Raw genomic sequence first — 15,192 nt, forward strand, 5'->3', positions numbered from 1 at the left:
GGGAGGGGCAGAGAGAGAGGGAGACACAGAATCGGAAACAGGCTCCAGGCTCCGAGCCATCAGCCCAGAGCCTGACGCGGGGCTCAAACTCACAGACCGCGAGATCGTGATCTGGCTGAAGTCGGACGCTTAACCGACTGCGCCACCCAGGCGCCCCTCTTTTATTTTTTAAATTCACATCCAAGTTAGTTAGAATTTAGTGCAACAATGATTTCAGGAGTAGATTCCTTAGTGCCCATTTAGCCCATCCCCCCTCCCACAACCCCTCTAGTAACCCTCAGTATGTTCTCCATATTTATGAGTCTCTTCTGTTTTGTCCCCCTCCCTGTTTTTATATTATTTTTGTTTCCCTTCCCTTATGTTCATCTGTTTTGTCTCTTAAAGTCCTCATCTGAGTGAAGTCATGAGAGTTTTGTCTTTCTCTAATTTCACTTAGCATAGTACCCTCCAGTTCCATCCATGTAGCTGCAAATGGCAAGATTTCATTCTTTTTTGATTGGTGGGTAATACTCCATTGTATGTATATGTGTGTGTGTGTGTGTGTGTATACACACACACACACACACACACACACACACACACACACATACACCACATCTTCTTTATCCATTCATCCATCGATGGACATTTGGGCTCTTTCTGTACTTTGGCTATTGTTGATAGTGCTGCTATAAACATGGGGGTGCATATGTCCCTTCGAAACAGCACACCTGTATCCCTTGGATGAATGCCTAGTAGCGAAATTGCTGGGTTGTAGGGTAGTTCTATTTTTAGTTTTTTGAGGAGCCTCCATACTGTTTTCCAGAATGGCTGCACTAGCTTGTATTCCCACCAACAATGCAAAAGAGATCCTCTTTCTCCACATCCTTGCCAACATCTGTTGTTGCCTGAGTTGTTAATATTAGCCATTCTGGCAGGTGTGAGGTGGTATCTCATTATGGTTTTGATTTGTATTTCCCTGATGATGAGTGATGTTGAGCATTTTTTCATGTGTCAGCCATCTGGATGTCTTTTTTGGAGAAGTGTCTATTCATGTCTTTTGCCCATTTATTCACTGTTTTTTTGGGTGTTGAGTTTGATAAGTTCTTTATAGATTTTGGATACTAACCCTTTATCTGATATGTCGTTTGCAACTATCTTCTCCCATTCCGTCAGTTGCCTTTTAGTTTTGCTGACTGTTTCCTTCGCTGTGCAGAAGCTTTTTATTTTGATGAGGTCTCAATAGTTCATGAAGTATTCTGTTTAAAAAAAAAAATCTAGGGGCTCCTGACTTCGGGTCAGGTCATGATCTCACAGGTCGTGGGTTCAAGCCTCGCGTCGGGCTCTGTGCTGACAGCTCTGAGCCTGGAGCCTGCTTCGGATTCTGTGTCTCCCTCTCTGCCCCTTCCCCATTCATACTCTATGTCTCTGTCAAAAATAAACAAACATTGGGGGAAAAAAATTGAAACAAAAATCTAGTCTTTAGTAACTTGCACAAGTAGAACGTGGCCACTGCCATTCTACAGCCAAAGAAAAGGGCATAGCTTTGTCTTGATATCACTTACCTTTCTCTTATTACTGCTAGAGCCCTTTGTAAAATTTGTTGAATATCTTCATAGACTTTAACAGATTGAGGTTTTTAGTCCCATATATTTATCATACCTGTTTTTCGTGAATAAATATTAGTTTATAAAGGATAATTCATAATATGTAACATTACTTGGCAAAGATGTGTCTATCACTTCTTGTCTCAAGTTTATCACTTATTCTATATACACCAGACCCTTAAGTTAACTTGATGTTATAAATCCCTTCATAAATGTGACTCCAGAGTACTGGTGTTCATTCAGAAAATAATTGCATTCTGCCTGAAACTTGCAACTTTTTTTTTTTTATGTTTCTGTTTTGGCTTCTAGCCAAAAGTAATAAAATTTTTACCTGACCATAAATTCCTTTATTTCCCCCCATTCATCTGCAAACAATGATCTTTTTTCCTGTCTGGAAACCAGAGCTCAGGACTGAATGATACAGTGGCTGTTTGTGTTATAGGCTAACAGTGCTCTAGTTTTCCTTCTTGTTTCATTTGTCAGTACCTATTCTAATACAGTACTAAGTCAGTGTATTTTGGGGATCCAGCTTTATTTATTGGAGTATAATTTATAGAACCTCACCATGTTTACAATTCATGATTTAGTAAGTTTAGAGTTGTGGCAATATCACCACAATCCAGATGTAAACATTTTCATTACCCCCAAGATTCTCATGAGCACTTCTTGCAGTCCATCTCCACTTCTCCCCAATCAGTAATGTGGTTTCTATCTATAAATTTGTATAGGTGAAATCATATTCTATATGGTGATTTTGCATCTGGCTTTTTACTTAGTATACATTTTTTGAGGTTCACCTGAAAAGTTACTCTATACTGTAGCATTTTTATTGCTGGATAGTATTGCATTTTATGCATATATCACCTGTTGTTTATCTGTTCACACGGTGGACATCTGGACTGTTTCCAATTTTTGGCTGTTATTTCTGAACTTTTGACAGCAGCATTGCACATAACAGAAGTAACACCAATCCCCAAAGTAGTAATTAGTAAAAGCTTATTGTACACACACTGGGAACATTCAAATCAAACCATGGAATGAGGCTCAGGGGTATTATTATCAAATTGATATTATTATCAAATGGCTTATGTAGTGAGAAAGCAGTGACTGTTTATTCTTCACAGTGATTGATTAGAATATTAGAATTTTCTTAAATGATAGGGAATTGGTCAGTGGTTCCGTCATATCAACTTTGGGAAACATTTCAAATTTTGCTTATGAACTTTAGAGGCATAAGCAAGAAATGACCTAGGTCAATTAGTCTTACAAACTAAGCTTCATTTAGTTTATTTTGCATGACTAAACTGGTGTTATCTGTCCAGGGAATTTTTAAGGCTGGTCTCCATTTGTTTTTAATTTTAACAATTCACCCTGTTTTGGTAATTTTCTTAGCAGTCTGAGAGTATTACTAATCAGTATAGCATTATTCTCAGTTACCACCGTTATGTAGTCAGGCCAAATAATCACATGTTCAGTGTTTTCATCCAGTTGAGTCATCAGACTAGAGGGTCATCTAGCCACCGTTTTCATCATTTATGTGGTTATTGTTGATTTCATCCAGCTGTCTGATGATAATTGTCATGTGAGTGCCTGCTGATAGGCATTTAAAACCCTCAAGAGTATACAGTGCACTGGAGAGGTGAACATGAGGACTGTAAGAACACCACCAAGGACTGAAAAATTCCCCACAGCAGAGATAACCACTTAGAATAAAAAAATGAAACCCATTTGTTTCCATAGGTACAATGTGATATATTAGCATTCACATCCTCATGATTACTTAAAACTTCCTTATATTCATCCTGTCATGTTTTAGGTGATCTTTTACCCAAATTAGGCCTCTATATAATATGAGCAAACAGGTAATTTAATGAGATGCAGCTCTATGGAAAGAAAAGAAAGACAAAGATTAATAGTTTCAGCAAATGATAGACTTAGTTTTTGAGTTTGGAGAGCGGTCAGTTGAGAAGATTCCTAGTGTTAGGTTCAGAGCATCTGGAAGTGAGGGCAAACAGTGGCAGTCTGACAGATTTTCCTGGTTTGCAGCATGAATGTCCACAGGTGAGCTAATGTGATTTCTCTGAAGTTCATGTCTAGTTGTCCAGCTTTAGCTTGCATGGCTTTGGAAAAAGGGCAGTTTTAGTTTCAGGTGATTCTTAGTCAAAAGAGTGGGAGGAAACTGGAGGTGTTTGGAGAGTTCTATTGAAATATTGGAGCAAACTAGAAGAATTCAGGATCCAGTCTAGTTTATAGGTAGAAAAGAAAACCTCAAAGACAATAGCACTACAATTCAGTGTCCACAAAGGTGTAGTATTGAAATGTAATTTCTCTCGTCACCCCCATTATGACCAGAGATAACCACATGCTAATTTGTTTGGAAATTAAATCTAATTTCAATGAGGTTAGCCTAATTACACAAGTACAACAAGAATAGTGATTGACCATATAGGCTCTTTTAAATCTGCTTTGTCAGGACTTTTCATAAAGAATCTCAGACTAGACTTTCAAAAGCCTGTGACTAATCCAGCTGTGTCCTGTTACAAAGAGAACAGATTCTTATTGAACTAATTAAATATTCTTATTTTTCGTGGCAGTATATCTAATGGTATAAGAGTTTCCAAATTCAGAGATCAGGTGGGAAGAAAGGGATAAATGCTTCAACCTTTGTTGCAAATGTACCCTTTACCAAATTGCTGTAAGCTATAGATAGCTTAAGCGAGGAGCAAAAGGGGTCCTTTAAATCTGGAAAACATTAAATAACCAGCAGTATTCTAAATGAAGTCATAAAAATTCTAATCATTTTCATAAGTTCATGTAGTTGTAATTGTTTTGTTTCTCCTTGGGTAAGCAGCTTTATGAATCAATTTTCCATTAGAGCTTTAGAAATTCTTTGTTCACTGTTAAGATATTGTCAGAAGCCTGCATTTTGGAGTACTTGTCAAGGTCTTTTACATGAATTTCTTTGAAAATGAAGCATTTTTGCAGGAACACTTCTGCAAAACCATCAGAGTAAAACAACTGTCTGTAAATGTCAAAAGCCTTAAAATTACCCACTTAAAAAGGATCTAGTGAGAGTTCTATATACAACCCCCAAATGATGCAACTGACATGTAAAATTTGGTTATTTTTGTGAAATATATTTTAAGATAATAGTTGAAATTATGACTAATAACACTATACTAGGACATACTTGAAATTTTTTTTAAATTTTTTTTTTAACGTTTATTTATTATTGAGAGAGAGAGACACAGCATGAGCAGGCAGAGAGAGGAGACACAGAATCCAAAGCAGGATCCAGGCTCTGAGCTGTCACCACAGAGCCCAACGTGGGGCTTGAACTCATGAACCGTGAGATCGTGACCTGAGCTGAAGTCTGATGCTTAACTGACTGAACCCCAAGGTGCCCTAACATATTTGAAATTCTTAAAAATCTTACAATTTCTGAATTATTTTAATGAACTATATGTATATCTCAGAAATATGATCTAAGAAGGTTAAACAATTACATTTTATTTGATGTTTCCAAAATAAGCCTAATTTTTTTTTCATTCAGAATTTGATTGAGGGAAGTTTGTCAAATAGGTCAGAAGATTTAAAACATTTGATCAGATAGGATCATCAGTCACCGTGAGACAGTACTTACCCATTCAACCAAAGTGACAAAAGATTTCAAAGGCAAATACAGAAAGAGTCATAGTTGTAAAAACAAAACAAAGAAAAACCCTTAGCTTTTTTAATAGAGAAGACTCTTGTTTTCTTAGTCACCAAAGACTTGATTGATAAAGACTTGAACCACAAATTATTTTCATAAGACATAGAATCTGTTTTCTAGGCAAATTACATAAAGGTTAAAAACAAAACAACTTTGTTTATAATTTAAGAGCAGACCAATAATCTAAGAAAAAAACAGTTGTTTTAACAGAGGAAACCAAATTTTAATTTTGCATCGGTATACTTTTGATATTAAATGTTAAAAAAAATTTTTAATGTTTACTTTTGAAGGGGTTAGAGAGGGAGACAGAATGAGTGAGGGAAGGGCAGAGAGAGAGAGAGGGAAACACAGAATCTGAAGCAGGCTCCAGGCTCTGAGCTGTCAGCACAGAGCCTGATGTGGGGCTCAAACCATGAGATCATGACTTGAGCTGACTTGGACACTTAACTGACTGAGCCACCCAGGCACCCTGATATTAAAGTCCTTTTTAAAACAAGTCCATTCTAAGCTTGATCACATAAAATTCCTTTCTCAAGATTCCCTTTTCACAAACCTTCTGTAACTTTCTATATCCAATTAGGTTTTGTCCTTTTTCCTTATTCTGGAACAATCATTTTATTTTAGGACAAAATTTTTATTTTTTTACTAAAAAGAAAAAAAAACCCCAAAAGTCCTTCATATGTTTCCTTATTCAAAAAACGTTGTTTTCTTTACCTTCTTTTCATATGCAGTTGGTCTTTTTAGCCCTTTTATTTCAAGTAGTTTTATATATATATATAAGAATTCTTAACTGTTAGGATCTTTAATTCCTAGTTGAAAACTAAGAAAAAAAAGTAATTGTGGGTTGGCAAATTTATAAATATATTTCACAATTTCTAAAGTAGTAGATTTTTCAGTGTGGCACAAATCATGTTTATTAATGGACCCAAATATCTTTTATCTCTGTAGAAAATTAAAAAGCCAAAAGTATATTAACATTAAATGCTAAATGTAAGTTTGGAAATGATTTAGATATTCAATGAATACCCATTATTCAATTAGAGTTAGTATAAACTTTAAATTATTACTTTAAACAATTGTGCTTGGATTAGACATAAACAACTATTGTATTTTTTGGCAAATGTTGAAGACATACCTGCTTTTATTAAACCAGCATACTTAAACTAGCTTGTATTTATCAAGGATTGTCTTAGATCATAAACTTGAAAAAATCTGGGTTAGTTTCTATACTTCTGAGAGTATCTTGATAAAACACTTTTCTTTAAATAGAGCTCTTTACAATTTTGGTAATACCATCTGGAAAGAGAAAAATATCACCTATCTGTAACATACTTAGACCTACATAAACATACAGACATCCAAAAAGTTCTTAAAGCTTTTGTTTTGAAAACTGTAGCCACGTCTCAGGTACAACAGTCAAAAGAATTGTTGGATACAAACTGTTTCTGGCAGGTGGACTAAATTAACAGTACCTACTTAGATGGCCAAAGACACTATTTGCATGCTGTAAGGATTTTTTTTCAGAGCTCTTTATGGAGTCATTTTCGTCTTTTAGAAGCTTCTACATGCCATTTAAAGAATACATTCCATGGTTTCTGAGAGGTTTGGAATCTTCTAAACGTGCTTAAGGTGGACCTAAGTTAAAAATTCCCCAAAGTGGCCACTACAATTTCAAAAGATCAGCCATTTTCCAAAAAGGCACAAGAGCCTCATCCATAGGCCAGACGGAACCCATCTTTACCTTTAATGTCTTAACTGTGAGAGGCCCTGTTTTCCAACAACTGTTTCAAAACACAGTGAATCACGTTCCACCCCACCCCCGTTCTTTGAACAGCACAGAGTGACTAACCAAGAAGCTTCAACAAGCAAAATGCAGGTGTGCACAACAAAGTTGGAGCGCTCAAAACACAAAGAGCAGACCTCAGATCTCAAAGAGACTTACCCTCAAATTCCCGGGTTAGCTAGAAAGCAGTGAGTTCACTGGGCTTTGTGGGTACTAGGCACCTATGTGTTCACTGGCCTTGGAGACATTCAGGGTCTTTGGATCCCACTTCTTTTGCCAGGAGATGTCAGAAGTTCAGAAATAACAGAAGTAAAACCAATCAATCACCAAAGTAGTTAATTAGTAAAAGTTTATTATGCACACACCAGAAACACTCAAACCAATATGTGGAATGAGACTCAGGGGAATATTTGTTATCAAGCAGCTGCTTTTAAAATGAGAAAACAGTAACTGTTTATTCAGTGTTAGAATATATTAGTGTTTTCTTAAATGATAGGGAATTGGTCAGTGTGTTACTTCATACCAACTTTGGGAACTGTTCAAGTATTGCTTATTTTCAGAGGCATAAGCAAGAAATGACCCAGGTCAAGTTAGTCTTGCAAAGTAAGCTAAATCAAGCTTTGTTTATATGACTAAACTGGTTTTGTCTGTTCAGAGAATTTTCAAGGCTGGTCTCCATTTGTTTCTTAACACTGCCATGAGTGTTCATGAACATGTCTTAATGTAAGCATGTTTTCATTTATCTTCATAGGTTCATACAAGTGGAATTGCTGGGTTGTAACAATTTTTAAGAAACTACCAAACTTCTTCACAGCGGCTGTACTATATTATATTCCCATCAGCACAGTATGAGTTTTCTGGGTTCTTTTCATCCTTAACAACACTGTGTGTTGTCCTCTTTGATTATAGCCATTCTACTGGGTGTGAAGGTGTAGCTTCATGTGGTTAAATTCATATATTTTTTTCCTAAGGTAAAGGGTTGCTCTCTAGTGGTGCATTCTGCACATTACACGTGGGAAAAGGGCCCTAATGAGAAGCCTAAAGCTAAAACTTGTTAAAATTCATTCATTTCATGTTGCGCCTGCATTGCTTAGCACACCGAGTGCAATTTGAGGCCCAGGTTCAAAATGTTTTCCTCATTACCACTATTCATAGTCCTCAGGAGCTGGCTGGTTGGCTGTGGCTTTTACTTAATCCCCAGAGGTACATTATAGTCAAAACCCTAAGCTTTTCTGCTTCAGATCTCCTCCTCTTTATGCACACAGATCTCTTGGTGTACAGGTTTACACCTGCAGGGTGGCTAATGCCTATGAATAAGGGGAGGAAGAGGCCAGAGACGGTTTTGTTGACTCAAACCTACCACATCCTTTCAAGCCAGAGCCAGAGAAGTAAATAATTCTTACTAGTGGAATGAATGTAAATTCTTTTTAATGAATTGCACACAAATGGAATGTCTGGTGGCTCCTTGGTATTTTCAGGTAACACTTTGTAAATATGCCTGTAGGGAGTTGTAAAGTTTTAGGAGAATGGGTCTCAGCTGACCCTAGGTTTCTAGGCTCTGCTGAAAGGAGAGAGCACTATGCACATTAAAAATAGCAGAAAGTTGAGCCAAGGAAGGAACCTGGCCAGGGATTTACTTAACTTACAGGAATGTATATTTGGTAAGTAATGAAAGATGTGGCTTCAGGAAATTAGGGAAGTATAACCAAACATTTAATGGTTTAACGTAAGAACCTACAAGTTTTGTTTTATTGCAACAGGATATTTTTTTTTAAGTGTCCATATGTGAAATTTCCCTAACTTCCTGTGTTTTAGGTAAATGTTTCATGCTAACAATGCATTTTACTATCCTTACCTATCCATTAAATGATTATGGAGATTCATCATTTGTGTAAATATGCACAAAAATACATATGCATACTCAAATGCCTGAACATAGAACTGTAGAGAATATAATGGAGGGGTCTTGCCATGGCTGATTAATGTCCCAGTCAAGGGGAAACAAGAGGAAGAAACACATCTGTGACATTTTTGTACACAGTAATTCTACTCCATAGTCCAGTCCACTTGTGTTTCCAATTGAGGTGGATATAAGCGTATAAGGTTCAGGATAAAGTTTATTCAACTTTGGGTTAAGCACTGGATATAAAGGGGAATTAAAACATTCTGGGGTGAATACAATTTTTAAACATGTATTAGAACTTCAAAAATGTTGATATAATGAATAGCGCTTTCCAAAGAATATGTGGAGATTTTCATTAATCCAGTGATGCTGCCATCATGCCCAAAACAAACGTAAGGAGATACTGGAAGTATTTAATAGGGACATACTACTTTTTCCTCTGCCTTTTGAAAATACGTGTTTTAGAGCTAAGTCTGGTGAGTTATTTATATGGACAAAACTACCATATAGTAAGGTGTGTGTATGCTTATCCATCGAGTACTGCAAACAGCTTTAAAGTGTTCTACATATTTTCTGAGCAGTGCTCACTGATGTGTACTCCTCCCCCTCACCCAAGATGATGATTTTGTAGGACAGTAGTCCTTTTAGTGAGTTCTGTGTATCTCTAAATTTTAACCCATCACATTTAACAGAAATACATGATTACTATTACTTTCATAGACTTTAGGATAGTATGTATTTCAACCCCTTTCTGTTTTGATAGGAAATAGTATCAGACATTTAGGTAACTTGCACAAGGTAGAGGATGATTATTGTTTTGGCTTCTGGTTGTATTTTATAGATAATATCATGAAAGTGAGACACATCCTGCTAGGCCAAGGCATTCAGCCTTCAAAGTTGTCAGTTTCTAAGCTAAAGTTTTATTTGGTCCCACTACTCTACAACTTGGAGGACCCTGGGGGGATTCACACTGTTGCCAGTTTCAGTTATTTCATATTTGTTGGGATTTTAACCTTTGAAGTTACTTTGCATGACTTTAAAACTTTTGTTTTATGCTAGTTTCCTTAAAGGTTTATAACAAAAAAGTAAAATCTAGTGATACTTTTTTTTATTAAATAATACATGTCCTCATAAAAAGGAAAAAACCTATCTATTTCAGCAAGCACTAGAGATGTACTCGTGTTCTGACTGGTTCAGGTAAATGGATAAAATCTACAAGGCATATGTAAGGCAACATCTGACTTGGGAAATCCCCCACTGTGCTAGTCATTGTCTAGTGACTACATATTCTCAGGACTTCCTTCTCAAGCTCCATTAAATTTTTTTTTTTAAGTTTATTTATTTTGAGAAAAGGATGAGAGCAGGGAAGGGGCAGAGAGAAGCACTGAGGTGCCCCTTGAGCTCCATTTTATAAAACCTCTCTAATTCCTACCCACAATCCAATTTTACTAATTGCCTCTAGTATAATCCAAAAGTGGTTAAATGTTAAGAGTGTTACGATTCTGTTTGTAGAGGACATTAAAAGAGCTTATTTAAAAAACAACAACAACAACAAAAGCCACGTTTCCTCTAGTTCATTCTCATAAGCAAAATTCTTCATAATGAAGTCAGACAAATCAGTATCATAATCTGGGTTTCACCTTTTGCTAGCTGCTTGACCATAAATTACTCCTCTTTAGCTTAAATTTGATCATCTGCATGATAATAATGACTAATTTGGAAGGTGGTTTTAAAAATACAACTATGGAAGGTATACAGGACAAGTGGCTTAACACATGTTCTTTTCCCCTTCTCCATGTTTTCATTTTCTAGGTCTGTTGGGCTCTGGGGATGGGGATGTATCATGGAGGTAGTAAATGAAAGGGAAAAAGACTGAGTGGCTCCATTTTGCTCTGGTGAATTCAGGACAAATACATAGACACAAGAGGAGTGCTGTCCTTTGCCTAATAGATACACTGACATATGCCATGCTGTCAAGCTTGAAATAACTCTGAACATTGTAGCTACAGGGTGTTAGTTTTACAATAGCATCTATATTAGGATGGGCCAGAGGCAAGGACAATGGCTATCTGAATGGGAAAATACCAGATCTGAAGTTAACCTGTCACCTGGATGGAAAAGAGACATGCCATCCGGAAGCCAGGCACCTTGACCTATACTTTGTGCTACACACATTCTGAAGCATGTCACTTTACACAAAGGAATCACTCAGACTATTGAATGGATAGAATTAAACTTCATGGGGATAAGAAATCAGTCTTCCCTTGCTCTTTTATCTTCATCTAAAATAAGCAAATTATCAGGTTATTAGGACGATAATCAAGTGAGGCTGGGGACTGACCTGTAACAAATTTTAGATTTGATCTCTGTAGGCCATAGAGAAACCTATGGTGAAATTCATTCCATAGATCCTCAAAACTGTGCCCATATTTCATAGCTTCCATTTTATCCAGGATAAATGTCATCTGCTTGGACAATGAATATGTTTTAAAGATTAATGGAGCTTCAAATCCTGTGTATCAATGATGTATGCAGTTTCACTTACTTAGGGGTTGATCATTGCCTCCTACAGGGTTGGAAAAAAAGAAATGGGAATTGTAAGCAGCTCACAGATGATGTTTTCTGAGGTGCAAGCAATGGAGTATTAAGAAAACAGTCCCATTTACAATTGCACCAAAAAGAATAAAATACCTAGGAATAAACTTAACCAAGGAGGTGAAAGACCTCTACTCTGAAAACTCATGAAAGAAACTGAAGAGGACACAAAGAAATGGAAACACATTCCATGCTCCTGGGTTGGAAGAACAAAAGTTGTTCAAACGTCTGTACCATTCAAAGCAATCTATGGGTTTAATGCAATCCCTATCAAAACACCAGCAGCATTTTTTCACAGAAGTAGAACAAACAATCCTAAAATTTGTATGGAATAACAAGATGCTGAATAGCCCAGGAAATCTTGAAAAAGTAAAAACTGGAGGTATCACAATTCCAGATTTCAAGTTATATTACAGAGCGGTAGTAATCAAAACAGTATGGTACTAGCATAAACACACACAAAGATCGAAGTTATAGAAAACACAGAAATGAACCCACAATTATATGGTCAATTAATCTTCAATAAAGGAGGAATGAATATACAATGGGAAAAAGTCTCTTCAATAAATGGTGTTGGGAAAACTGGACAGCAATATGCAGAAGAATGAAACTGGACCACTTTCTTTCACCAAACAAAAACAAAATGGATTAAAGAGCTAAATATATGAGACCTGAAATCATAAAAATCCTTGAAGAGAGCATAGGCAATATTTTCTCTGATGTCAGCTGTAGCAACATTTTTCTAGATAGGTCTAAGGTCAAAGAAATAAAAACAAACCATTGACTACATAAAAAGTTTCTGCAAAGGAAACAATCAACAAAACTAAAAGACAACCTATTCAATGGGAGATGTTTGCAAATGACATGGCTGATAAAGGGTTAGTATCCAAAACATTAAAGAACTGCTACAACTCAATACCCCCCAAAACAACCCAATTTAAAAATGGGCAGAAGACCTGATCAGACACTTCTCCACGGACATTCAGATGGCCAACAGACACATGAAAAGTAGCTCAACATCACTCATCATCAGGGAAATGCAAATCAAAACCACAATGAGATATCACCTCACACCACTCAGAATGGCTAAAATCAAAACCACAAGTGTTGGCAAGGATGTGGACAAAAAGGAACCCTCCTGCACTCTTGGTGGAAATGCAAACTGGTGCAGCCATTCTGGAAAACAGTATGGAGGTTCCTCAAGAGAATTAAAAATAGAACTACCCTATGATCCAGTAATCACACTACTGGGCATTTACCCTGAAAATACAAAAACACTAATTCAAAAGGATACATGCACTCCTACATTTATAGCAGCATTATTTACAATAGCCAAACTATAGGGGCACCTGGGTGGCTCAGTCTGTTGAGTGTCTGACTCTTAATTTCGGCTCAGGTCATGATTCCAGGGTCGTGGGATCGAGCCAAGCATAGGGCTCTGTGCTGAGCATGGAGTTTGCTTAAGATTCTCTCTCCCTCTCCATCCCCACTCATGCATGTGTGCATACATGTGCTCTCTCCAAAAAAAAAAAAAAAAAAAACCCAAAAACCAAAAAACAAAACACACACGCGCACATACACAAACAAAACTTAAAAATAGCCAAACTATGGAAGCAGCCCAAGTGCCTACTGATGAATGTATAAAGATGTGTTGTATACACAACAGAATATCATTCAGCCATAGAAAAGCATGAAATCTTGCCATTTGCAACACGGATAGAGCTAGAATATAATGCTAAATGAAATGTCAGTCAGAAAAGACAAATACCATATGTCACTCATACGTGGAATTTAAGAAAGAAGCCCAAAACAGGCGGTGGTAGGTGGTGGTAGCGAGATAAACCAAGAAACACTCTTAACTTAGAGAACTAATGGTTACCAGAGAGTAAGTGGGGAGGGGAGGATTAAAGAATACACATATCATAATGAAAGAAAAAAAAAAAAGGAAAGAATGTATACCCATCCACAGTTGCTATAAGAGCTTTTTGGGAGAAGTAGGTTTGGTAACATCAAAAATTTTAAATTTGACTTCACTTTTGACTGAGACATCCCTCTTACAAAAATTTATCCTGTAAAAATACTTAAAAGAATGCACAATGATGTGTTTATCAAGATTCCTAAAAAAGAAAAAGAAAAGAAAGATTCCTCAGTACAGCTGTTTGTAACAGAATAACGGCAGAGGCCCAGGGGAGGCTTGTATGCATAATGTGAGAATGTTTACATAAAGGGAGATATATCCTTATTACACAATATATTGCATCCAAAATAGGATTACCATAAAAACACTGATATAAAATCAAAAGAATCAAAATATACTCCAAATTTATGTTTAAAAACAACGTATAAGTGCGCAATGAGTTCTGGAATGAGATGCACCAAAAGTAATGGCTATTAGCTCTGGAGGGAAATGGATGAAATACGTTTACCCTTGTGACTTTTTTGTTGATTGTTAAATGTTTATTTATTTTGAGAGAAAAAGAGCAAGTGCGGGTAGGGGAGGGGCAAAGAGAATCACAAACAGGTTCCACGCTGTCAGCAGACAGCCCACGGAGACCAATGGAGGGCTCCATCTCACGAACTGTGAGATCATGACCTAAGCTGAAATCAGGAGTTAGATGCTTAACCGACTGAGTCACCCAGCTGCCCCTGCTCTTGTAGTTTTTGCTCTACATGCTTTTATGTCATTTGATTTAAAAAAAATTTTTTTTAATGTTATTTTGAGGGAGAGAGACAGAACATGAACAGGGGAGGGGCAGAGAGAGAGAGAGAGAGAGAGAGACAGAATCCGAAGCATGCTCCAGGCTCTGAGCTGTCCGCACAAAACCTGACGTGGGGCTCGAACCTATGAACCATGAGATCATGACCTGAGCCAAAGTTGGACTCCTAACTGAGCCACCCAGATGCCCCATCATTTGATTTTTTTTTTTTTTTTAGGTTTATTTTTGAGTGAGTGAGAGAGAGAAAGAGAGGGAGGGAGAGGGAGGCAGGGGCAGAGAGAAAGGGGGACACAGAAGCTGAAGCAAGGCTCCAGGTTCTGAGTTATCAGTGCAGAGCCCAACACAGGGCTCAAACACGCAAATTACAAGATCATGACGTGAGCTGGCAGTAAGTCAGGCACTTAACCCACTGTGCCACCCAGGAACCCCTCATTTGATTTCTTTTAATGGCCTATCTGTAGATCAGTTGAAAACAGGATTTAAAAAAAAAATCCACAATAATTTACATGATTGGGAAGCTCTGCAAAGCCACTCTAGCATATCACTCCCTTAAGATGCTTGTAAAGTCCTCAACTACAATCCTGCGTGCTAAGTCCTACCAGCAGGAATAGTTTCTTCAGAGACTGTAGGACAAAGATAGAAAAGCAGGGAATTGAATAGTTAACTGAAGACATTTTTCTAAGGCCCATGCAGTTGAGTACAACTCATTTTTCACATCTAATCGTGTATGTACCTACAGAAAAATGTGTGTGCGTACGCCTGTTTGTGTGTATTGTTGCTTAGATGATAATTTATAGGAATACTTAGCAGTAGAGAGATACAAACCCATAATTGTTTCTGCCGCCTACACATGAAATAAGGTAAATAAGATGTTAGGACTGGGCTGCAGCAACAGA

At 37.1% G+C, this 15,192-nt stretch overlaps 1 protein-coding gene across 1 annotated transcript in view; it reads right to left on the bottom strand.

Moving 5' to 3' along the window:
• Nucleotides 1-7,276: 7,276 nt before the first annotated feature.
• AFF1 (ALF transcription elongation factor 1) overlaps nucleotides 7,277-15,192 on the bottom strand; it is a 145,928-nt gene continuing 138,012 nt past the window's right edge. The window contains exons 22-23 of the transcript XR_002084563.2: nucleotides 11,326-11,449; nucleotides 7,277-7,351 (exon numbers count right to left, since the gene is read on the bottom strand). The gene's annotated coding sequence lies outside the window, so the exon portion shown is untranslated. The remainder of the gene's footprint in view (nucleotides 7,352-11,325; nucleotides 11,450-15,192) is intronic.

The sequence above is a fragment of the Panthera pardus genome, unplaced genomic scaffold (assembly GCF_024362965.1).
Source record: "Panthera pardus isolate Hobbes unplaced genomic scaffold, ASM2436296v1 HiC_scaffold_13, whole genome shotgun sequence".
Taxonomy (NCBI): domain Eukaryota; kingdom Metazoa; phylum Chordata; class Mammalia; order Carnivora; family Felidae; genus Panthera; species Panthera pardus.